Here is a 25515-nt window from a genome sequence, read left to right as displayed (position 1 = left end):
ATAAAAAGGAACTGAATAAACTTATAAGGAAAAAATATAGACAATTTAGACATAAAATGATAAACCAGATTATAGATTCAAATAAAAGCTGTCCAAATGATTTTTGGAAAACAATTAAGAAACTAAAAAATGAGAACTTCAAGGATCCTAGTTCTAACATACAACCTAAAGAATGGTTTAAATATTTTAATAAATTAATGAATATTGATTATGATAAAAATGTATGTAATGATAAGAAAAAGTATACTACTTTTAAAGATTGTAACACATGTACTAAGATGTTAAACAGTTCTATTACAACTGAGGAGGTGGTTATTGCAGCAAAATCTTTAAAGAATAATAAAGCAAGTGGTTCAGATTGTATTACAAATGAAATGTTACAAATATCTTGTTATATGAATATTGATGTGTATGTAAAATTGTTTAATCTTATTCTTAAGTCTGGTATCTACCCAACTTTATGGAGAAATTTTTTTATTAAGCCCATTTTCAAGGGTGGGTGTTTTAATGATCTATCTAATTATCGAGGTATAGCCCTTTCAAGTTGTTTGGGAAATTTTTTTCTAAAAGTTTTACATAACAGATTAGAAAAGTATCTTGAAGGAAATGAACTTATATGTCGTGAGCAAATTGGATTCAGAAAGGGAAGTCGAACAAGTGATCATGTTTTAACTCTAAAAACTATAAGTGATAAAGCATTTAAATCATCAAAAAAGATATATGCATGTTTCATTGATTTCAGGAAGGCATTTGATACTATTAATAGAGATGCCCTCTTTTAAAAATTGTCTTATTACAACATAGATGGTCCCTTTTTTAGCATATAATGAAAGATATGTATAAAGAGGTTTTGTACTCGGTAAAGATTTCGGAAGGTATCACTGATTTTTTTAATTCCTCAGTTGGGGTAAAACAAGGGTGTATTTTAAGCCCTACATTATTTTCTTTATATATTAATGATTTACCATCTATTTTTGACTCAACATGTGAACCACCCAAGTTAAATGATAATGATACATCATGTCTATATGCTGATGATTTAGTTCTTATTTCTGAATCAGCTAATGGCTTACAAAAAAGCCTTGACAAGCTTAGTTTATATTGCACTAGTTGGGATTTAACAGTAAATCTTGACAAAACCAAAGTTATGATTTTTAACAAATCAGGTAAAAAACTTACAAAAGACAAGTTTGTTTTTAGTGATAATATTTTGGAACACTGTACAGAATATAAATATTTCGGTATACTGTTTAAACCATCTGGTAGTTTTACAGAGGCAGTGAGACTTCTTTGTAAAAAAGCCTCAAAAGCTATATTTTGTATTAGAAAATTGTTATTTTCTGAAAATATCAATGTATAACCTCACTTAAAGCTTTTTGATGCTTGTGTTTAACCTATACTTCTTTATTGTAGTGAAGTTTGGTCTCTGTATATGATAAAAAATATTACAAATCTAGAGTCAAAATATTGGTCATTGGCTACCATCAAAGTCCAAATCAAATTTGCAAAAACTTTAATAGTAGTAAATATATCAGCTGTCAATTTAGCAGTACTAGCTGAACTTGGTATGTATCCAGTTTTTATAGAAGCTTTAAAACTGTCAATTGGCTTCTGGCTGCATGTCATAAAATCTGATAACAATTGTTAAAAAAAATTATTGTTTACTAAAAGATGTATATTGTTCCAACCTGCAATTAACCAATGGATTTGCTAAAAAGATTGAACAGTTACTTGCTACATTAAATTTTTCACATGTTTGGAAAAATCATGATACTATTTCAAAAAAGCGTTTATTATATGCAATTCATACCAAACTTAATGATAGATATCTTAATTATTGGAAAGAAAATATATTTTGTGATAATAAATCAGTACATGGTAATAAGCTGAGAACATATAGACAGCTTAAAGAAAATTATAAATTGGAAACCTATTTATTGTTAAATATAGACAGAAAAGTAATAGGGCATTTTGCTAAAATTCGTATTAGTAATAGTGTTCTTAGAATTGAACAAGGGCGTCACACTAAAACCCCTGTAGAAGAAAGAATTTGTCCTTTGTGTCTCTTAGAAGTAAAAGATGAATTTCATTTCACTTTAAAATGTACAAAACTAAATATAATTAGAGACCAACTGTTTTCCAGAATTAGTGAAATAGTTCCCTCTTTTTTCAATATGACTAATGAAGAACGATTTAAATTTTTGTATACGTGTGTTGAGACTGATATAATTAGAATTATTGTTAAATTTATAAGCGACATGTACATTTCTAGAAATGCTCTATTAAGCACTAAATAACCAATTCCGCATCTAATGTTTATAAATTTGGTATGATATATATATGAGCCGCGTCGTATAGAAATCGACCTTATGCAAAAAAAATCTCAATTTGAGTTTTGTTCATATTAATTTTGCTGAAAGTCATACAATTTGAATACAAAAAAACGTTTTACTCTAACTTTCTTTTTTAAAAAGTTTCGCCATTTCAAAGTTTTGACGGATACATATATTTAACATCAGATCTCACGACAACGTTATCGTGCATTAATTTTTATTCTGTGTCGGTCGTTTTCTCTTATTAAAAAAGAGAGACATGAAAACATACATTTGTATACAATATTTAATTTAATTTATAAGATTGTTACAATGATTCTCAAGTTTTCAATCTAACTTTAACCAGTATATGTAAAATGTTACTCCGTCCGCGCAGACTGTATATGGCCAATTAATTTTTGAGTTGTCACTAATTTCGCGTTTTCTGAAATAGATCCGGAAATATCCTCCCTCAACTGAAAGCACGTTTCACACAGATCCGTCTTTGATTTCATAAATTAAATATGAGGGACACATGCATTCCAAACTTCTTTAAATACGGTTAGTTGAACATATTGTTGTTCTGAGTTAACGCATGAACTAACATATTTGGAGTGTACATATTTCTTGCACTCGCTACAAAGTAGAAGAATAGGAGGGGTTACGCCATTTACATTTAAGTTTGTTTAAACTTTTAAATTCGCTCCTCCCAATGTTATAAATATTTCTCCATGTGAACTCGCATATTATAACTCAACTCCTTGAAAAGAATAACAGTATCGTTTTCGTTCTCTCCTTCTTCCTCTGAAAACCGAGCCTGTTATTTCTAAGTTTTCTCATTTTAAAAGCAAGTATATGTCACGCTCTGCTTTTGTAAATTCACAAACAGATAACGATACATTGTACATCATAGGCCTGTTCTCTGAATGTGGAAAGCTTTGTTAAACATTTTTTTATACAATTACAGTCGTAAGCAAATAGAGCATTTACTCGAAGTCGGGAAGGATCATCTAATTCATCATTTTGATTAAGAGAACATGTATTTTCCGATTGATCTTGAATGACGGAAGTGGAATAAAATTCCCGGGCCTTAGCTTGAATTGTGTCACATGTATTTTCAATATAGGCAACTGTTCCATTTTCTAGTTCTTCGCATCCTATGTTATTGAACCAGTCCATTTCAGAAATTTACTACAACATTAAAAAGGACAAATTGAACCAGGAGAATTTTTCTATACGACTAGTTGTCGCGCTTTGCGACATTAGAGTTCACCAGTGATTTTTGACAGGTAGATCAAAATCTAAAATACTATCTATATAACATGTATAAATTATAGAAGTTCAAATTTCAAAATAAACGGGTTTTTTAGATGAAATTTTGGTTTATTATTTATTAATCCACCATCACAGTTTACATCTTTCAAAATTGTTACCAATCACGCAGACGGACGGACGCAAAGTTGACAGACCCAAGGATGCATAGATTGGGAATTTTATTGCCCGAATACTAATTTTAAAGTTGTCGGGAAATGAAACAGGAGGTTTAAAAGGTTTTATTTTGAAAATTATTAGTTTTCGAAATACATGTATACATGTGTTATGCAAATGCTTCCCTCTTTCTTTCAATTTCTAAATAGAAATGTCATTGAACATAAACTACACGCAAAACATTTCTGAATTTTTGAATAGATAAGAACAGATAAATTGCATGCAAATAGTACAAAAAATCCACCTAGAGCACGTCTTGGTCTTTGTTTAATATTGTATATTTGTGTTGTTGTTTCTTTTTAGATTTTCAAAAATGCAACGGTACAATGATATGAATAACATTTGAGTTAATTTTGTTTCGCATGTATCACTGTATGTAGCAAAGTTTTGCAATACAGCACAAAATTTCGTTTTAAACTACCAGAAATATTTTTTCAGAATATTACTTTAGTAGTTTAGTACTTTGGTTCAGCTTAAGAATTGTATACAATTATTTTTTAAGACAGGTGTTATGCCACTGAATGAAATGAAAATAAATTTTACTAAAAAAATAGATAGTACTTTCACTTTGTATAGAATAGAATATTTTTTTATTTTTTTTATTTCCCAAATTACAGGGCCCATAAAGGGCATAAAATCTGTATAAAATGTAAAAATAGATCGTGAACGTAAAAATAGTTCAATATATAGAACGTATTAGGAAATACATACCTTAGGCCAAAAAAAAATATATGTCTGTTTCCTGTTTCCCGACCGACCCTAACTCAAACCCCCCGACCCTAAATCTTTTTATTCAAATCCGGAAAAAAATCGGTTCCGGTCCGAACCAGATCCGTATTTTACTATGCCCAAACCAAAAATGGCTGCTCCCAGCACAAATGTGCCACAATAAGCGAGTTTAAAAATGTCAGCACTTGGAGGATTATTCAATTAAAGCTTCTTTAAAGGGATTAAATCATTTAGGGGTACAGGACCCTAACCAAACATGACATATAACCGACTGCAAATCTGACAGGAAGTGCAAAAAAAAAGAAATCCCGACCTACCGACCCTGATTTTTTGGCCTTGGAAGCAGGAAACAGACATATATTTTTTTTTGGCCTTAGCAAAACAATGTATTACTGTTAGCCAAAACTGATACTAAGGTTGAGAAATATGTTATTAAAAAAAGGAGAGGATTCAGGATTTTTTTTTTTATTAAAGCAGACGACACGCGACACGCAGGTGACGGTTCCCAGATAAGTAGTTTTTATAAAACTTGAAATTCACTTGATTTTTACTTCAGGGTATGAACTTTATATTTGAGTCTTTATTGATAACATATAAGCCGCGGCGGTATAGAAAAATTCTCCTGGTTCAAGTTTTTGGAAATGTTAATGTCGGACCGGATAAAGCGGTTTCCGTGAAAGATTATCGGCATTTTTTTTACTAAACTTATCAGAAATAATATACTAGTTTTGTCCTATATGTATGGAATACGTTAGCTAAAGGCCCGATTTCATCAGATTAACATTGAATTGTTTCCCCTTTTATATTTTTTTACAAATTTCATATAAAACCCCACTAAAAATAAATGCGAATGCATATTATGTTGGATTTTTACAAATACATAGTTAAAAGTCACAGAATCGTCTAAAGTATACTTGTTTAGAATTTGTCATAGTTTTGTCGTCCATTACTTTTGTTTCTCATGATATGAACATGTATATAACAGTTTTTCGTTGAAATACATAAGAAATTACTGAACAAAAACAATACTGGTTATATTACCAAAAAAATAAAACGTTTTACAACAAAAATCTATCCAAATAAACAAATATAACTGTGACAATTCTGCTTCTATTGGTACCTAGTACATTAAAATCCGACCGGAAATGTCCCCACAAGATTTTTTTGAAAAAAAAGTAGTTTTGTAAGATAACGACATGTTACCTTTTTTTAATAACGTCAGAAACTATCTGTATAAAAACTTCTGAAACTTTATCGTAACGTTACTCGGTTTGACGTCGAGTTGCATAAGGTCGATTTCTATCCGACGCGGCTCATATGTTTGTATGTTTGTGTATCAATCCTGTAATTTTGGATTTTAAACCAATAAAAATTACTTACTTACTTACTTAGCCTTGAAAACTAAATTTTAAATTAGATTACACAAATGTAATACATTTTTGATTAACCATGGTAAATAATGAGACAAGGCTTTTTAGAGATAGACTTAGCTGTAATAACAAGGCTTAGTTATTAAAGGAATGTAACTTATTATATGAGACACTTGGGAATTACTGGGAAGCTTATTTCTTACAATGAATTAAAATACATTGTAATTAAGCATGATCTATGTCTGAGCAAATGTTTTGGAGTAGCTGTGATAACACCCTTTAGTTATTATAGGCATATTTCTTTCTGTAATAACATAGGTGTACAATGCATAATTGACAAACTATGAACTGTTATATCTTTCTGTAGTTAAGTATACATACATGACATAAAGACAATAGTAATATCAATAGAACTTGTATACATTTTAACTAAACTAATGATGTATATTGTCCCTTTGAAACATGTAACATACATATGTTATCATAGTTCTTTGATATTTATAGTCCACAGTAACAAATGTATGTTATTTTTCTGTAATAACCCTATAGAGTTATATATCTGACTGATAATAGGGCTAGCAGGTCAGTTTTAATGGACTAGCAGGTCAGTTTTAATGGACTAGCAGTTCTTCCAACAGGGCTAGTAAAATCCTGCTGCCAATAAGTCTTGGGCTAGTTAGCTGTAACAAAATGTGTTAACCCCTGATTTTACAGTTGTTTGGACCACAGGTACTCGGTTAGCAGATTAAAATTTTGTAAATCAATGTTTTTAATTTATTTTTTATTATTTCCTGTCTATTTGCATTACTTTATTAATGTATTTAACGTTGCCATTACTATTTCTTTGTTTTCTGGCAATATGCAGTTTACTATCCATATCTGTATACTGAAAAATCCTTTACTATCCATATATACGGATATGGATAGTAAACTACACATTGCCATAAAACAAAGAAAAAGTGACTAGGATTTTTCAGTATACGGATATGGATAGTAAACTGCACATTGCCAGAAAACCAAGAAATAGTGACTAGGATTTTTCAGTATACGTTGATGGCAACTTTAAATACGTTAATAAAGTAATGCAAATAAACAGGAAATAATAAAAAATAAATTAAAAACATTGATTTACAAAATTTTAAGTAAGTAAGTCGGCGCGAGTCCCTGTGGAGCTGGGACCAGCATTTCAACTTGCACGTCTTATTTTAACAAACACAACATATTGGATATATCTTCGAGTATGTTTGACAAAAACCGTCTATTCTTACCATTTCTTTCACAATCGTCACAGGAAACATACTTTGGCAGGCGGCGGGAAACAATGTCTATTATGCATAATATACAACTCGTACAGGACTTGTTTCCGGAATTTTTTCTGATAGGATTGTTTTAAAACATGTTAAAGGGGCACTAGCTGTCAAATTCATGGTCACCGATTTGACTCAAATTCTCATATTTGATTTATAACAATGTAAAACATTTATCCAAAACTACCAAAAGTCCAAAAGAGACAGTTTATAGCGCATGGGGTAGATAATATGTAGGTTCGTTTCGTGTGAATTTTAGTACAGACGCCATCTAATTAACTATCGATTTGACCTCAGATGACCATATAAGCGATGTGAACATAAATAAAGATATGAAAAGATTAAACCAACACGTGCAATTGGATTTTTATAGGCCTGTTTGATTTAATTTTATAGATTCAACATATATGTTTCTCGTTGTTTTCAACCGTATAAGAATGATTTCATATGGATCGAATAAGTGATCAAATGGTTTACCGTAGTTTCACTTTCATTGTTGACATTCTTTTTCTTTAAAAATAACCACTACACGTACAATGCATGCGTTGTCAATCTCTAGCTAGGGCTTAAACTGAAGTTCACATGAATATGGATTTAATGAGGCCGACTGATTCACTTGCAAGTGAATTAGCAAATATCAATGTTTCTTTGCTTAATTTGACAAATTTGAACTATTTTGGCTGCTAAAAGCGAATTATTATTTCACTATTTCACTTTCATAATTGATTTAACAAAAAAAATCTAAATTTTATATATCTCGTAGCTAGTACCCCTTTAAAGCAAGGATTTGTAAGACAGGTTGCCAGTGGCGGATCCAGAGGGGGCGTAGAGGGCGTACGCCCCCCTTTTTTGCTGGCACTTTTTTTTTTTTTTTTGTAAAATGATTTATCAGCCTAGACTTCGTGAACTTTGCCGTGCATTTATTTTTTTGCGCCAATTCTTCACTTATAAAGATATTGTTCGCTCGTTTTTACTGTAACGTATTATTGATTACGACAAAAGTTATGTGATTTGCTACAACGGAGATGACCAGTCCGTCGAAAAAAAACGTCACTCAGCCATTTTGAAATTCAAATTACAGTAACACATTGCTTAGGCTAAGGATGACAAGCATGACACCTTCAAATCGACAAAGTATTGAGCAAGAACGACGTATTGACTTCTTTTTTACAATTCCATCCAACAGAAAGTGGTACTCTATTACACTCTCATGGAAAAAAAAGTTCCACAGCAATATTATTTACATACGAAAATGTTTAACCCCACACGCCCCAGCCCATTGATAACATTGCTGCCGGAATAGTGATCCCCAGTCAGTAAGCTCTAGCAGAGACATATATACACATGTGTATATATGTCCGGCTGGCTCTAGATATAGATTTAAAGTATAAAGAACGGACCATTTGATTTGAGGGGCAATCTCGATTTAAAAAAATCATCTTGCCCACTTTTTTGCTTTTAAAAAATAAATATTTTGAACAGAATTATGTAGCATTAAATGAAACTGATGAACAAAATTAGGGCGTAATTATTATTAATACTTTTTTTTTTTTTTTTTTTGGGGGGGGGGGGGGTTGCATGTCAATCCCATATCTGACCGAAAGGTCTGTTCCACCGAACTAAATTATACTGAATTCTTTTTTCAAAGCCCGACGGCAACCTGATGCCTGCTGGGTGTGGACTAAATGTCTCGATGTGTCGACCGTTATTCACAACGTCATTGTCATTTCCGATTCATTCGTAGCCTTTGTTTGATTTAATTAAACCCATCGCTTCCCTTGTTGGGTGAAACATTTCAACCAAACATTTGGATAAAAATTGCTTGTTTGTCTTTCTTCGTGTCGGTCGTATTGGAAATTTCACTGAATAGCCGTATATCTTGTTCACAATAAGAAATCTGTAAGGTAATGCTAACTAACCATACAACAAACGGGAATTTTCCATGTCCATTTTTTATTAACAAATCCCACATCAAATATATTAAATAGTACATAGCTTTGGATCCATTCTATATTAGTCTATAATAGACAATAAATGAAGAGATTACGGCACCAAAAACGTCCAACCCCTACACTTTAACTAAAGTGCATTTTACACTTATTTTATGTTTTTTTATCAAAAAAAAGGTCCCAAATTTTTTTCGCATCGCTCCGCTCGGCGAAATTTTTTAATACGCCCCCCCCCCCCCCTTTTCCAAAATCCTGGATCCGCCCCTGGTTGCAGTCGTACTGGTTGATCCGGGGTACGTAGAAGTCGTACGTTACATTTTGATCGTCAAAACATGAAAGAATGTCGGTTAAAAGCTCATTATAGCTTATGTTTGTCTATGTTTGTATACCTTGCACACTCTAAATAATATGATTATAAAAACGTTAAAAACAATTTCGCTTTAAATACACCTTAAGGTGTCAGAACACCAATTATAAATCCCTATCTGTTCAACCAAATCTCTCTAAATTTTTAACCTTAAGTTTAACTTCATGGAAACATGGTATATCCTGAATTGTTCATGTATACATCAGCTTTCTACATGCCAATTTTCACCACACCTTTAAAGCCTTCTAACAAAATAAAATGCGCCTCCTCATGGGGTTTTTGATTATGTGATTCATACTGCGGCAAAACATTTGTGATTATGTGATTACTTGGACACCCCCATGAGGGACCTCCCTTATCGCTTTTTGTCCGTCAATACTGGACATCACATAGCCTTTGATTCTCGAAAAAAAAAATTATGTCACAATAGAAAATGTCTGACGCCACCAAGGAAAAGTGATTGCTGTATTACGTCAAAAGTTTTAGAAATTTAACTAAAAAATGAGAATTTACACATTGACATGGCATGTTTCTTCAAATCACTATCTTGTTGCATTTCAGTGGCAACTGCTAACCTTCATAAAATATTTCTGAACCAATTTTCAAAACTAGCAGGCCAATTTGCTCGTTTTAGCTAGCAGAACACAGAAATTCATTAAAAGTGGAAATTGGAAAAAAAAAATGTAGCAATACACAGTTAGAAGTTTAGTTTTGCATTTTTGGCCATTGAATATGAAAGTGTTTGTACAATAAAATTGATTTTTAGATAGTTGAAGAATAATATAGCCTTCCAAGTGGGTTTATATGAACATCTGGTCCGAGACCACAATTTTCGTCCTTTTCGTTGTTCCGAATATAGTCCCTAATGTTGACAGTGGGTTACTTGCCATTCTAACATGACGTCCTTTAAACGCTTTGAGTACACACCCGTGGTAAAATATGAATATATTGTAAGGGCTGTTCCGATTGTTCTTCCACGTCATATGTTTTTTTATGAATGAGCTACTCGACGTCATTGAACAATGACGTCAGAATATAAGCAATTTACGGGAAAATACACGCTTGTGAAACAGAAAATCATCACAACAAGGAAACGTAAACAAATGATGTTAAAATGAGTTATATTAGCCATTTTTGTATACATATGAGACATATAAGTACAATAATAATTAGATTCATCTAAAACTATCTAAATATGTTATTATAAATAGTTTAAGCATCATCATTTATTCAGTTTGCTCCGTTATTTTACGTCAATTTAATAGTGCGTTTATTTATTGGAACGGCACAAAACGCCATCACCTAGAGCGCTTCTATCTAAAATAATTGCCGTATTTGTCCTATTAGAATCGAAATAATTCATGGGGGCTTGAATATATCTAGATTTTACCACGGGTTGGCCCTTTATGCCGATATTTTACCCCTCGCTATCGCTCAGGGTAAAATATTTGTCATAAAGGGCCAACCCGTGGTAAAATCACGATATATTCAAGCCCCCATGAATTATTTCATAATTCTAATATGACGTGCTTCTTTAGCTTTGGGTACAAAGCCATGTTCTAATTCGAATAGAACATGGGCAGCACGTGATTGACGTCACAATTGAAATTGCAACGTCAGATGAATTTTTAAACAACATCAGAGATACAAATGGACATTTTTGTTGGTGTTGCTCGCTAGAAAATTAAATAAAAACATTCTAAAAGTAAGTTACAATTTTTCTGTTTTTTTTTTTTATTAATAAACTGTTGATTTTTCTATAACGTTTTTGTTCATCAATCAAAATGGGGACGTTTCGAGCGTCTACTATGGGTCCGCTTCGAAGAACAAAGTTCAAAATATTCCTATTAGAATCGAAATAATTCTATCATGCCATGCTCTATGCTCATTTTAACATGGCTAGGCATTATATTTGTAAACATTTAATACCTCGCTAACGCTCGGTATTAAGATATTAACAAATATAATGCCTACCCATGTTAAAATGAGCATAGAGCATGGCATGAAAGAATTATTTCTTAATTCATTTTTATACCCCTTCCAAATTTATTTCTCCATGTTTAATGCCTCAAATTAATAGTAGAGGGTGAAATTACACTGTAAAAAAATTGGGTCCAGAATTTTAAAGGAAAGTAGTGATTTAGTCCAGCTGAAAAAGGTTAAAAATTACTACTTCGGAAGCTGTCAAAAGATTTCAAGACGCCCTAAACATAAAATTGTTCATATTTTGAGTTAGAGACGATGAAGTTTTCTATAATTTTGATATAATTTGTCCGAAAAGTAGTACAACACACTGTAAAAATTTCTTTGAGAAAGCGCAGGTGGGATTTTTTTTAATTTTCATTTAAGGGAATACGATACAGTAGCAGGGGCAGATAATAACGTTTTCAAAACTGTTCGTGTTGTTTTCGCGACGTTGGTAACAAGAACGTTGTAGTTTCGCGATGTTTCTAATAAGAACGTTATCGTTTCGCGACGTCGCTTTAAATGAAGTTACAATTTCGCGGAATATGCACTGACGTCATAAATCCAGTTGCGTGAAATTCAAAAAAGTACCTGCTGAAAAAATCGGCCATGCCGTTTCTGAAAGACGGAGAAATCCGCCGAAGGGCTTGTAGATCAAAAGAAATACTGGAAATGAACAAGAACAAATTAAATACGACTTTGACTGACAATGAAGAAATGGTTATAGACACAGAGGAAAGTACCGACGGGATATCATGGAAAGATGGTAGACGAATTGTGGAACTTTTCAGTCTGGCAAAAGCACTGAATAGCTGTCAAAACATTAACTGCACTGCCCAGCTGAACCTACTTAAAGTGGAAAAAGAAAAACTGCAAGGATTTGGGCGCTATCTCACAATTCGTTGCTTGAACTGCAACTTCCTTAACGACATTTTAACAAATAAAACACATTACGGAACAAAAGGACCTGCAATTTTTGACATCAACACAAAAGCTGCAATAGGTAATTATAAGTACTGATAGTTGCTTGTCGTCCAGTGGCAAATATCTTATTGCACATTTATCACATTAACACGTTATTTAAAGGAGACAACACACACCTTACCTGCTTTGGCCTTTGTATAAGATCAGCACACTGAGTATACTTTTTGCTGTGCCTCCTAACAAGATACATGTAGTTAGCGGAAATAAAGACATGTAACTCTACTTGTATATGTTATTATAATTCATAAATGAGTATTGTTTATAAATACCATGTAAACTTAAAACGTATTGGTTTAAAGAAGACGAGTTGTGAATAATTTTAGTTTATAAACCCCATTAAAAGGAGGATCAGTGTAACAGTACATATATATTATGGCACATTTTGCTATTTATTGAAAACATGATCACTATTGTAACTCAAATATGCGCTGTATTCGATAATATAATGGACACTTATCTGAACGGAAATCATCATTTTATTGCAAAAATACTTAAATCTTCACAAATTTTGCCTTTTTGAGATGAGTTTGTCCTAAAATGGTTTACTTTTATAAATTGTGACTTGGAGAGTAGTCTCATTAGCACTCCTATGCTAGTCTGGCGTATATACAACATTTGGTCCTGGTATCTATGATGAGTTTACCACATCTTCTTAAATCAATTAACTCAAAAAATGTAATAAATTGCAGGTATGATTGAGGCTGGTATTGGTCCAAGACAACTTAACAAGTTTGTTACAGCGCTAGGAATTCCAGAAATGCACTATGAAATAATTGTGGTCTCGGACCATCTATATTGTTTTTAGCATATTTTATGGGCCATTTTTGTGTTTGACAGTCCGTATTTTCACATCCTACGCCCATAGGTCCAGAAATCATTGCAGTGTTATTCAACAAAGATTTGACCCTCGATCTTCGATTTTATGGAAAAATGAGCAGAAATACATATGATTTGTTTTGGACCTCTTGGTAGATCATAAATGTCTATGGTTTCAGGAAAGGTATCACTGTAAATGATTGAAATTTTCCTTTGGACCAAATTTTGGAGACTTTTGGGACATTTTCACCCACCCCCCTTTTTGCAATATTTTGTCTTAAAAAAATGCAGGTTGTTGCCAAAAAGAGATTATATTTCACCATCATAACTATTGGAAATCAAAAATCTATGGAAGATGCTCTTTCCATAAATATACACATGCATAACACAAAGCCTTATTTGTTAAAAAGGAAGGGAAAGAGGGTGGTTAAAAATTATGAGTGTCAATTTGATTTTTTTCCCCTAACTGTGTATTGCTACCAGAGTTCAAGTGTAGCAGATTCCTAAATAGCGAAAGGTCTGTTTCCGCTCGTCGGTAGTAGATAAATTCCGTTTTCTGAAATAAAGCCGCCCCTCGTTTGAAAAATCCTGGACCCGCCCCGAGTCTGGAATATTGACTGCTCCATAGTCTTACATGGTAAACAAAAATGCTGCACAGAAACAATAATATATGAAAAGCCGTGAGGGGGATTATACCTTGTCAGGCAAATTTCAATCACTCACGTGCTTTGATTTAAACCCCTCAGATGCCAAATTGTGCCAGCATTTCCTCAATTTTACACATTAAGACAACAAAAGACCTATCAGAAACCGTGAATATGGGCACCCTTCAGATATATTTTGAGCCAATCGGGCCGAAGAAATGGCTTTTGATATCCCTCAGAAAAAAAAACATCCACCCTTTTTAAGATATTAAATGACTCTGAATTGTCCAATGTACTAGTACTAAATGTGATCATGTGAACAGTTTTCTTGAAAGAAAACAAAAAATGTTGCATTCCAAAACATTATTTGCTTTGCAGTATGAAAATCACATAGAAAAAATGAAGAAAAGCTGACATTTGGTGGTCAATCGGCAATACTTATACAAATAAATTATTCAGTAGTGACCGATGTCGACAATAAACCACCAATTGATAGTCATATAAATCGTAAACAAACGTTGTAAATTTATGGAAGTATAACACAGAAAAACACAAAAATAAATAATTACTATTAAAAGAAAACAAAAAATAAGGGATTTTTGAAATAAGGAGGAGGGAAAAAAAATGTCCTGTATAAAAGTTCAATGACACTCCGGAAGGCGCCTGCTACTAAAAATAGTACTCTAGATAGATGCTGATTATCTCTTTACTAAGCATTTTATGTCATGTCAATGTTGTTTACTTTTTTCATTTTTTTTTTAATGAACAATGTTTAACTATACCTCAGAAAAAGACGAATGATTTGTGCCTAAAGTTTTAATTGTTGTTTTAGGGTAGGTGTTGTCATCCAGAGGAAATAAATCAATAAAAGAGAGGCGAAAGATACCAGAGGGACATTCAAACTCATAAGCCAAAAACAAACTGACAACGCCATGGCTAAAAATGAAAAGACCAACAGACAAATAATAGTACATAAAAACAACATAGAAAACTAAACACTGAGCAACCCCATAAAAACTGAGGTTTATATCAGGTGCTCCGGAAGGGTAAACAGATCTTGCTCCACATTTGACACCCGTCGTGTAGCTCATGTTAGTACAAATCCGGTAATAAGTCTAATTCGGTAGGTTTCATTTGGGACTTTTTTGTCTAGGTCACTTAACTGGATCATTCAAATTGCGTGTGCAATGAATAAGGAAGTATGTATTCTTATTTAGTTGGACCTTTAAATAGATTAACCTTTCAGTGTTAGCAACCCATTGAAATAGCACCGATAGTTATTTCAAATCATTCATTGCGCGATACACAAAGACGATTGAAATACCTGTAAGACTGTTTATAAGTGTATTTTAAACAAAAAAATTATGTACATCTTACGAGGCTTTACAAGTTTTATCATGAAGTCCAGCTTTTCTATTTGATATACTATGATTTAAATAACTTAGTAAAATAATAACTTGAATAGTTGTCTTCTCATATTCCAGAATGAGGTGCTCAAAGGGTATACATACTTGTAACATATGGTATTTAGCACCATGCAGTAGCAGATGGAGGCTTTCATAGAGGGAGGAGGAAATAGAGGTGTAAATTATTTGAAGCAGGCGCTCAATATTAAAAAAAAAAACTTTAAACTTAAAACACATGTTTCAAAATAAGATATATCCCTGATACGCCCATAGTCACAAAAATCTACAATTGTATTTTACTCATAAAGGTCATTTAATGTAAAACACAATTATAGAAAATAACTTTACCTAAAGTTCTGTCTGAATAATGAAAAAGAAGTAACCAAACTGCTGAACTCAAAGAAAATTTTAAATCGGAGTCAAAAGGCAAAATCAAAAGCTAAAAACATCAAACAAATGGAAATCAACTTCATATCATATTGATATTTCAAATAAATATTCAACAGAGCTTACTAAAATTACCTTTAAAAGTAGTCCTGTTGGTTAAAGAAAATTTCCATTTTCGTTTCCTTTATAAACATTGCCGATTGTCGACACTTCATTTCTACATACGGGTATCTAGTACGGTAATACAAGACCCATCAATGCAATATAACATATATATGTTTATTGAACCGATACCAAAGATCAACTTTTAAAAGGCTTTTGTACATAATGCAAACTAGTTTGTGATTTTTCATATGTTAGCATTTACTTATAATGCGAATCTTTATGAAATAATGCAAACAGTTGAGTCATGTTTTTCATATTTAAATTGCAAAGGTAGCTGTTGTTAGAATGAAGTAAGCTGCATGCATTACCCTTTATCTGTTTATTCACTTATTGCAAGGTAAAATGTTGGAGTCTTAAGTAAATATTGATGGCATGGTGATGAGCGGAACAAAGAAATTTAAAAAACAAATTTAAAACCTTATTGTTAATGAGGATCTGTATAGGGTCCTTTATTTGTTTTCTATTTATGCTCTATGTTTTATAGCAACCAATTATTCTCTCTTCTTTTTGTTTGCCCTACTTTACTTTATTCTTTTCTTTTTTGTTGCCATGTCTTTTGCACATTTTAGTCATATTCATTATTATATATAACAAGCGGTCGTATAAGTCTTGTGCAGGATTGGTTAGATAAAAAGCAAGCGTTTATATTAGCCTTTTATTTTATAGGTAAGATTCAAAGAAAACGCCCGTCTGCTGTGTTGATACACCACTGATAACTCATGCATGTCATGACCACGAATAAAATTAAAACTTTTCATTCTGAATAAACTACAAGAAATATAAATGTGCAGGTGTTCGTCAATGAATCACATTTTGTTTGATTCTTATGTGGACTTTTACTTATATGAGTCTAAATGTACTTGGAGACAGGACAAGTTTGTTTTTTTCCTCCTCCTTTTTTTCAAAAATCCATTTTCTTTTCATTTCAATTATTTTCATATTTTTTTCTCTTTGTAATATTTCAACAAATTTACTAAAACAACATTAAATGGAGAATTTACCATGAATTATAGTAAAATTACGGATTTGTGGGGAAACGAGACGGAGGATAAGATAAATGTCCTGTCGGTGAGTTCAAAGCACTCCGGAAGTCGCCTTCTACTAAAAGATCACTCTAAGTGGTGATTTTCTATAAACGAAATCTTTTATATAAGTATACTATGCCATTTTAATGTTGAGTACCTTTTTTTAAATTTTGATAACTAAACTATTCTTCTAAAACATATAGTGTGTGTCGCAAGTTTTATGTTTTTAGTGCAGGGTTTGGCATGCGGAAACATGAATCTATATTTATTGTCTTAATTACCTGACTGGATCATTCAAATGTCGTATATTCAATGATACCTGTGCATATTAAAAGAATAAGGAAGTTATGTCTACTTCGTTGTTAGATGGACATTCAAATATATTTATCTGCGTTTTAAACCCCAGTTCTATTGTTATACTTCGTTGTAAGATGGACATTCAAATATATTTATCTTCGTTTTAAACCCCAATTCTATTGTTCTACTTCGACTGAGTTCCTATATGTCTGAAACAAGTGTAAACTGAATAGATCTATCGCTACAAATAACAATAGATTTTGACCTCAAGGTGTGGATAGCGGGTTTCTGGAAACCCCTGTGTCTACATGCCGAAAACACTGACATTGTTACTCATAACAATAAAAATTGTTTATTTTTTGAATATCATGAACATAAGAACTTACTAATTGTGTTCAACACATAGTGTGTAAAGATATAGATTTTTTTTTAGGAATTCCAATAGCAAAAACAAGATTAAGCATCTATTTTGCATCGACAGGATGTTCTTTCTAACTTTAAAATTCAATATTTTTCTTTTTTGTAATTCATTTGAAAGTCGAAAGATTAATATATTGTCTATTTTAAGGCTCCCTTACCTGCTAAATCATATATTACCTTGTAATGTTGTTTGGCTTCCTAAGTGTGTGTCCTTTCCATCGCTATTTTCTCTTTTTTTTTTCTCTTCATCAACTGGATATTGGTTGATCTTTTTTACTCATAGATCTTTGTTTGAAATCATCTCAGACCATCTGATGTTAAGCATGAACCTGAGACTGTTGTTGATGAAGACTTGGAGTTTTGAAACAGACTTTTTGTTGTTTTCCAAGTCTCAGCTCAATAATAAGAGTATGGTTTTCACATTGGAATTATAACGCGTATTTTGGTCTCGTGAGTGATGTTTCGTGCTTTCCAAATTAAATTGATCCCATCATATTAAATGCAGTTCTAGCTTTGCCAATTCTGATTTTTTTTCATCTTTATCGATCTGAGCCGCCAAAATTATCCACTACGCTTCCAATGTATGTAAAAGAATCCACTTTTTCTTAAGATTTGGTGTTAACCATCAGACTTGCTATATAGGGACCTTGTATTTGACTTCAAAACATTGATTTTGTTGTGATTTATGGAAAGGCCTGTTTCTGATGCTCTCTTTTCATCCTGCTAGTTTGTCCTTCATTTGGTGGTGGTTTTGGGACAGCAACACAACGTCATCGGCAAAGTTTAGGGCATTCAGCTGGATGAACATAGTCCATTAAATACCGTTTATTCTGTCGTCTGTGGCATGCTTCATGATCCAGTCAACTGACAGGAGGAATAGCATAGGTGAAAAAGACAGTCTTGTCATTGTTGAAGGCCGTACGGTGACCTATAGTTGTTAATGTCTGTGTCATTTTGGTCTCTTGTGGACAGTTGTCTCATTGGCAATCATACTACAACTTTTTTTTTTATATTTACCCAGTTGTAATATCAAATGCCTCTATTTGTTCGCCTCCGTGAATGATCTTACTCTGCATTCCTGTAGAGGTGTTTCAGATGATTGTCATTCCTGTAGAGGTGTTTCAGATGATTGTAACAAATGTTCATGAATGCCATAGTGTCTCATCAACTGCCACAACACACCTCTATCTAAGTTGTCAGAGGAATGCCATAGTGTCTCATCAACTGCCACAACACACCTCTATCTAAGTTGTCAGAGGTTTTAGCAAAGTCGACAAAAACAGAATAAAGTGATGAATTGAACTCTTTCAGGCTTGTTTAAGGATGATACTTCACGTTTCTAATTGATCTGCACATAGTTTGTTTTGTTTGAATCGAGCGTGGTTGTCACGAATATTTTCATCTATTGCAATTTTGAGTTGGTTCAACATCTCTATTTAAACTTTCCCTGCATTATGTTTTAAGGCGATTCGAAAAAAAATCTAAACCAAATGGTGACGCTGTATAATCATGTGCAACCAATGCAACATTTTTGATGAAATATATAACATTGATAATCTTTGTACTTTTTATAAAAAAATAATCGCCGAAAATGTAAAAAAAATATTTCCTTATCAAATGGCAAAACCAAAAGCTCAAACACATCATTCGAAAGGGGGTAAACGTCATGTAATTAATTACTGCAAGTGTTCCTCGTTTTACAATTATCGATTATCAATTGTGCTGATATTAGTTGAGCAGAATCACGGAGGACGTTACTTCGGGTTTTACTGGACACCTTTAAATTTTATATCAAGATAACCTTTTTGGTGTAACTTAAGAATGGCCAACGTAGGTAGATACAAGTATCTTGTCTTAAAGAGGGATAAATCCTACTTTGTAAAGGATCACTCTGATTCAAACAAAAAATTCTCTGAAACTGACATTATCAAGATGCTTGATTTCTTGATTGACAACATATTTGTTACGTTCGGAGGACATGTTTTTCAACTGTCGGCATTCCAGTGGAAACAAATTGTGACCCTCTTCTTGTCGACTTGTTTCTTTATTAGTACGAGGCTTACTTCATACAGGAACCTCTTAGGAAGAAAGACAAGAAGTTGGCGATATCCTTTAACTCTACTTTCCGCTATATAGATGATGTTCTTTCACTAAAGAATTCAAAATTTGGTGACTATGTGGAACGCATCTATCCCATCGAACTAGAGATAAAGGATACTACAGATACAGTTAAGTCGGGCTCATATCTTGACTAACATCTAGAAATTGACAATGAGGGTCGGTTGAAAACAAAACTTTACGACAAAAGATATGATTTCAGCTTTGGACATTTCGTTCCCGAGGGTATCACCAGCCCAGTATATCAATAATCTGGTCATTTTTATAAATTTTCTGTTTACAAAACTTTTTCGAAAAACTAAGGATTTTCTTATTCCAGGCAAAGATTACCTTAGCCGTATTTGGCACAACTTTTTTGGAATTTTGGATCCTCAATGCTCTTCAACTTTGTATTTGATATAAGCGTCACTGATGAGTCTTATGAAGACGAAACGAGCGTTAAAATTATAATCCTGGTACCTTTGATAACTATTTACATCATTGGGTCGATGCCACTGCTGGTGGACGTTTCGTCTCCGAGGTATCACCAGCTCAGTACGAAGTGTTGACATGAATATCATTAATGTGGTCATTTTTATAGATTTCCTGTTTACAAAACTTAAATTTTTTTGAAAAACTAAGGATTTTCTTATCCAAGGCAAGGATTACCTTAGCCGTATTTGGCACAACTTTTTTGGAATTTTGGATCCTCAATGCTGTTCAACTTTGTACCTCTTTTGGCTTTAAAAAATATTTTGATATTAGCGTCACTGATGAGTCTTATGAAGACTAAATGTGTGTCTGGCGTACTAAATTATAGTCCTGGTACCTTTGATACTATTCCGATTGTGAACTTTCCATTTCTAAGTAGCAACATTCCAGCAGCACCTTTTACGAATGCCATTACAAGTTGGTTGACGGTTATGGAATAACATTTTCACAATAGTATCGGATATGTTCCTTTCGTCGTAACTAATATCCCCTTCCCTTTCATAAATGTGACCTACCAAATTAGACTATTTACCAGATTTGTTATAACATAAGCAACACGACCAGTGCCACATTTGGAGCAGGATCTGCTCACCTGAGATCACCCCTAGTTTTTGGTGGGGTTGGTGTTGCTTATGCTTTAGTTTTCTATGTTGTGTCATGTGTACTATTGTTTGTCTGTTTGTCTCTTTCATTTTTAGCCATGGCGTTGTCACTTTATTTTTGATTTATGAGTTTGACTGTGACTCTGGTATCTTTTGTCCCTCTTTATGGAATTCACAGAACGCCTCTTAATATATTCAGGTGTTAGCACAATCAAGGAAAAAATTCGAATCTACAGGACAACCTTGATATTCACATACCACTACTCAATTGTATGTTGCTAGCAGAATTAAGAAAAAGTTTGGAATTCACAGGCCAGCATTTAAGTGTCACTGATTGACACTTTAACATAGCAGACATAATAAACTTTATTATTTATCACAGAAGTACATACATACACATGATTACATCAACAATTAAATATTGCACATATTGTCAAAAATATTTCGTCACTTGAAAATATTTATATTCCTCTATTAGAGTTCAAATTATATAAATTCACAGTGCTGAACTGTAAACTAATTATATGACTTTAAATTGCAGTATAATGCATTATTATAATAATAATTACTTTTAATCTACCATGTAAAAAGATAATTTGATATTTTTGTCCTTCAACACAGGATAAAATATTTTGTTCCATAACACCAATTTTAATGTTTATATAAGACTTTAATAGTCATTCACCAATATTTAAGGAGATTTTAGAATTATGTTCTTTCGAGACCCACCAAATAATACCAATGCAAAAATATCAAAGTCTTAGTCAGCCTTAAAAAGTTTTCTTGCAATTTAAAAAAAAAATCAATTTCTTGATCAGGAGCTCCATAACCTATCAATATTTTTAGCTTATTTTGTTTTTTTTTAACTTCCAACTTATAGTATCAATTTGAAAGTCTACATTATTTTAATTTCACTTAAGTACATCCTTAAGACAAAATGGAACATGAAAGTCTCTATCCTGGTATTTAAAATCTGAAGATATATCAGTAAGTTACAAACTATACAATAGTCATAAATTAGTCCAGCAAAGTTTGTCCTGAATATTGACCTCATTCTGGTATACAATCAACACCAAGTTCTGAGGGAAGAATCAGTCCAACTCCTAGTGCTTCTCTTTCTAATGAGGCAAGTTGTCTGAAATAAAATAACAGCCGTCATATATTATCAGCAATAACAACAAACAATAATCAGTCAATTAATTAATCATTCTAATGCAACATTGTTCATTTTGATTGGATATGTTATCAATTTTCATGGTGTCAATTCAAAATTGATGCTATGAAAATGTATTAGCAAACAAAGGCAACTTATGACAGATTTTAAATGCATGATTTGACATTTGTTTTTGTCAATTTCTTTATAATGGAGATAAAAATAATTCATTTTAATCTCTGATGGCATTGAATGGCTAACATGTAGCCAATAAACTTAATTTGCTACCATCAAATCATCAATAAAGGAAATAAATTATAATTTGATGATTATCAACTCACTTGTCCCATTGGACATCTTATATGTTGATACAACTTGTCTGACACCTATTTTTACTTTTGTTGTTGGAATGTACAAGTACCTTTGTTTTTGTTAGATATATTTCTATTTGTACCCATCTGATGAGTTAAGCCTTTTTTTAATGCTTTTTATACTTCGTTCTTATTTTGTACTTTCCAGGTTAGGGGAGGGTTGAAATCCCACTTACATGTTTAACCCCGCCACATTCTATTATGTATGTGTCTGTCCCAAGTCTGCAAGAACTTTCAGATCTGTACTTAATGTCTTTTTGTTGTTGGCATGTACAAGTACCCTTCTGTGTTGCTGTTGCTGTGTTACATATTTGCTTTTTGATAAAAAAAAATTACATAAATTAGGTCGGAAGTTTTTTCGTTTTATTTGTTTTACATTTGACATTTCAGGGTCTTTTATAGCTGACTATGGGGTATGGGCTTTGCTCATTGTTGAAGGTCATATGGTGACGGTTAGACTGGTTGCAATTGAAACTTTACAGTTATTATCATAACTTTTTATTAAATATATTGCCATTTTTATAATGGTAACAGCTATGTGGAATCATGGAGCAGAATTCACAAAAGTCATAACTGTATCATTATTTGGCTTCAATCTTCTACATTATTTTCCAGTGGTTATCATGTTTAATGGTTGTTTGGTATAATAATTTCTTCATTTTTCACCAAACAACAAAATGAGACAAATATGAGATTTAACTTTATATATAATCTATATCTATTTAATATCACTATGTAGTAAGTATGGTTACCTCCTGAGTTTGGTGACCTTTGACCTTAATTCTTTGTCATACTCTCTAATTTTACTGACTTCCTGCCAAACCTCCTTCTATTTTGATTGGTCAATTATTGATCTCTGGTATAACCCAGACCACAACACCTGCAAAAAGAAAAATAACTGAATATCTTGAATAGACAGTAATCAGATAAAAATGTGTGAGGATGTAGAATTTAATACACTTACGACAGGTAAAGAAGTAAGTATTATTACAAACAAGAATGTGTCCATAGAATACAGATGCCCCACCCAAACTATTTCAGTGGACCGTAAAATTTTGGGAAAAACTCTTTGGCATTAAAATTAGAAAGATCATAGCATAGGAAACATGTGAACTAAGTTTCAAGTTAATTGGACTTCCACTTCATCAAAAACTATCTTGACCAAAAACTTTAACATGAGGTTGGACAAAAAGACAGACAAATGGACGCACAAACTGAAAAAATATAGGGTACTTCAGATATGAAGTTAAAAGAGAAATGCTATATTACATACCAAACTGTGTGGAGCTACAGAGGGCCATATATTTCGAGGATTAGGATCATACATAGGATTAAGATACTTCTGTAAAACTTCTGGTCTTGCTAAATATGTCCTGTAAATAAAGTTAAAAGATTAAAATATGTTACCAAGGCCATTCTTAAATCCAAGCATTCAAACTAAAGAGTTCTAAAAGAATAAGTTTAATCAACAATTCAGTGCTTAAACACCTTTACAGTAAACAAGTAACACCTGTATCTCATGTGTGACCCACATGTATCTCATGTGTAACCTACGTGTATCTCATGTGTAACCTACGTGTATCTCATGTGTAACCTACGTGTATCTCATGTGTAACCTACGTGTATCTCATGTGTAACCTACGTGTATCTCATGTGTAACCCACATGTATCTCATGTGTAACCCAAATGTATCTCATGTGTAACCCACATGTATATCATGTGTAACCAACATGTATCTCATGTGTAACCCACATGTATCTCATGTGTAACCTAATCAAAAACTTCAGGCCATTGTTTACAAAGCTGTTGACAAAAGTGATGCCAAAAGGGAGAGACAAAAATGGTATACAATGTACAATTTCAAATGAAAAATCTTAAATGGATATTTTCTCAATCTTTATTTTCAATTCAAGCTGCGAAAACTTTTAACTATAATGACCTTATAATCATCACCCAATATGGGTCAGGACCTATTTTACCTTAAAATGTTAAAAGGACAAAGTGTTTTCTTGATGAATAATGACTAGAAACAAGATGGTTGTAGCATTTTATGTTTTTTTTTCTAGATAAAGGATAATTTAATTAAAACTTTTCTTCAATTACCATAAAGAGACTGTTCTTGAGGACAATTTACACTCTTTTCTTTTCTTCCCATTATTGCACAGGAATGTACCTAAAAATAGAACAAAATATCCAATAACAACAAGCACAAAAAGACTGTTCCTTTAACCACAAAACCAGGGACAAACAAACTGGTTGACACATGTAATATTTGGCTGACACATGTTTGATATATATTTTACACATGACTTACACCTTTTTGTTCATAAATGGTCTATTTTGATGACACCTGGTTGACATATGGTCTATTTTGATGACACCTAGTTGACATATGGTCTATTTTGATGACACCTGGTTGACATATGGTCTATTTTGATGACACCTTGTTGACAAATGGTCTATTTTGATGACACCTTGTTGACATATGGTCTATTTTGATGACACCTTGTTGACATATGGTCTATTTTGATGACACCTGGTTGACATATGGTCTATTTTGATGACACCTGGTTGACAAATAGTCAATTTGATGACACCTTGTTGACAAATGGTCTATTTTGATGACACCTTGTTGACAAATGGTCTATTTTGATGACACCTAGTTGACATATATTATAAATGACTGACACTTGGTTGACAAGTGGTATATTTTGTTGAAAACAGGTTGGCATATGGTCTTTATTGGTGACACATAGTAAATACTGATGAAAATGTATATATGGTCGACAAAGGGTATAAATGGTTGACACATGGTGTATATGGTTGGCATATGGTATCATGATTGCTAACCTCTTTCTAATGGTTACCATGCCTGATGACCTCTGACTAAAGATTATCCTACCTGATGATTTCTCCCAAGACAAATGCCAATATTTATCTCCTTCTTAATACATTGTAGTTCTGAATCTATACAAGATTAAGTTGTAGCCAGCTTGTTTTCTACTTATTATATCACTTACCAAATTGTGAGGAGTAGGTGTGTTCGAACAGCAGGACTAGAAACTCTTCATTGAACTCAAATGAACAAGGGAACTGTTGCAATATCTACAATTTAAACAACGCTTTAACAAGTGAAACTGTGAGCTATTGCTCTCTGATGATACCCCTT

At 32.6% G+C, this 25515-nt stretch overlaps 2 long non-coding RNA genes across 2 annotated transcripts in view; both read right to left on the bottom strand.

The window, feature by feature from the left end:
* The window catches only part of LOC134702165 (uncharacterized), a 29091-nt gene extending 13159 nt beyond the window's left edge, over window positions 1-15932 (bottom strand). Inside the window, exon 1 of the long non-coding RNA XR_010104352.1 lies at window positions 15860-15932. This is a non-coding gene — a long non-coding RNA (uncharacterized LOC134702165). The remainder of the gene's footprint in view (window positions 1-15859) is intronic.
* A 5195-nt stretch (window positions 15933-21127) lies between these two features.
* On the bottom strand, window positions 21128-23218 carry LOC134702164 (uncharacterized). Its single transcript, XR_010104351.1, has 2 exons — window positions 23099-23218; window positions 21128-21957 (listed from the first exon to the last, which is right to left on the bottom strand). It is a non-coding gene; the product is annotated as an uncharacterized LOC134702164 (long non-coding RNA).
* Window positions 23219-25515: the final 2297 nt, after the last annotated feature.

This window comes from Mytilus trossulus, unplaced genomic scaffold (assembly GCF_036588685.1).
Source record: "Mytilus trossulus isolate FHL-02 unplaced genomic scaffold, PNRI_Mtr1.1.1.hap1 h1tg000406l__unscaffolded, whole genome shotgun sequence".
Taxonomy (NCBI): domain Eukaryota; kingdom Metazoa; phylum Mollusca; class Bivalvia; order Mytilida; family Mytilidae; genus Mytilus; species Mytilus trossulus.
Note: the sequence above shows the minus strand (reverse complement) of the source record. Positions and strands in the feature narration are given on the sequence as shown.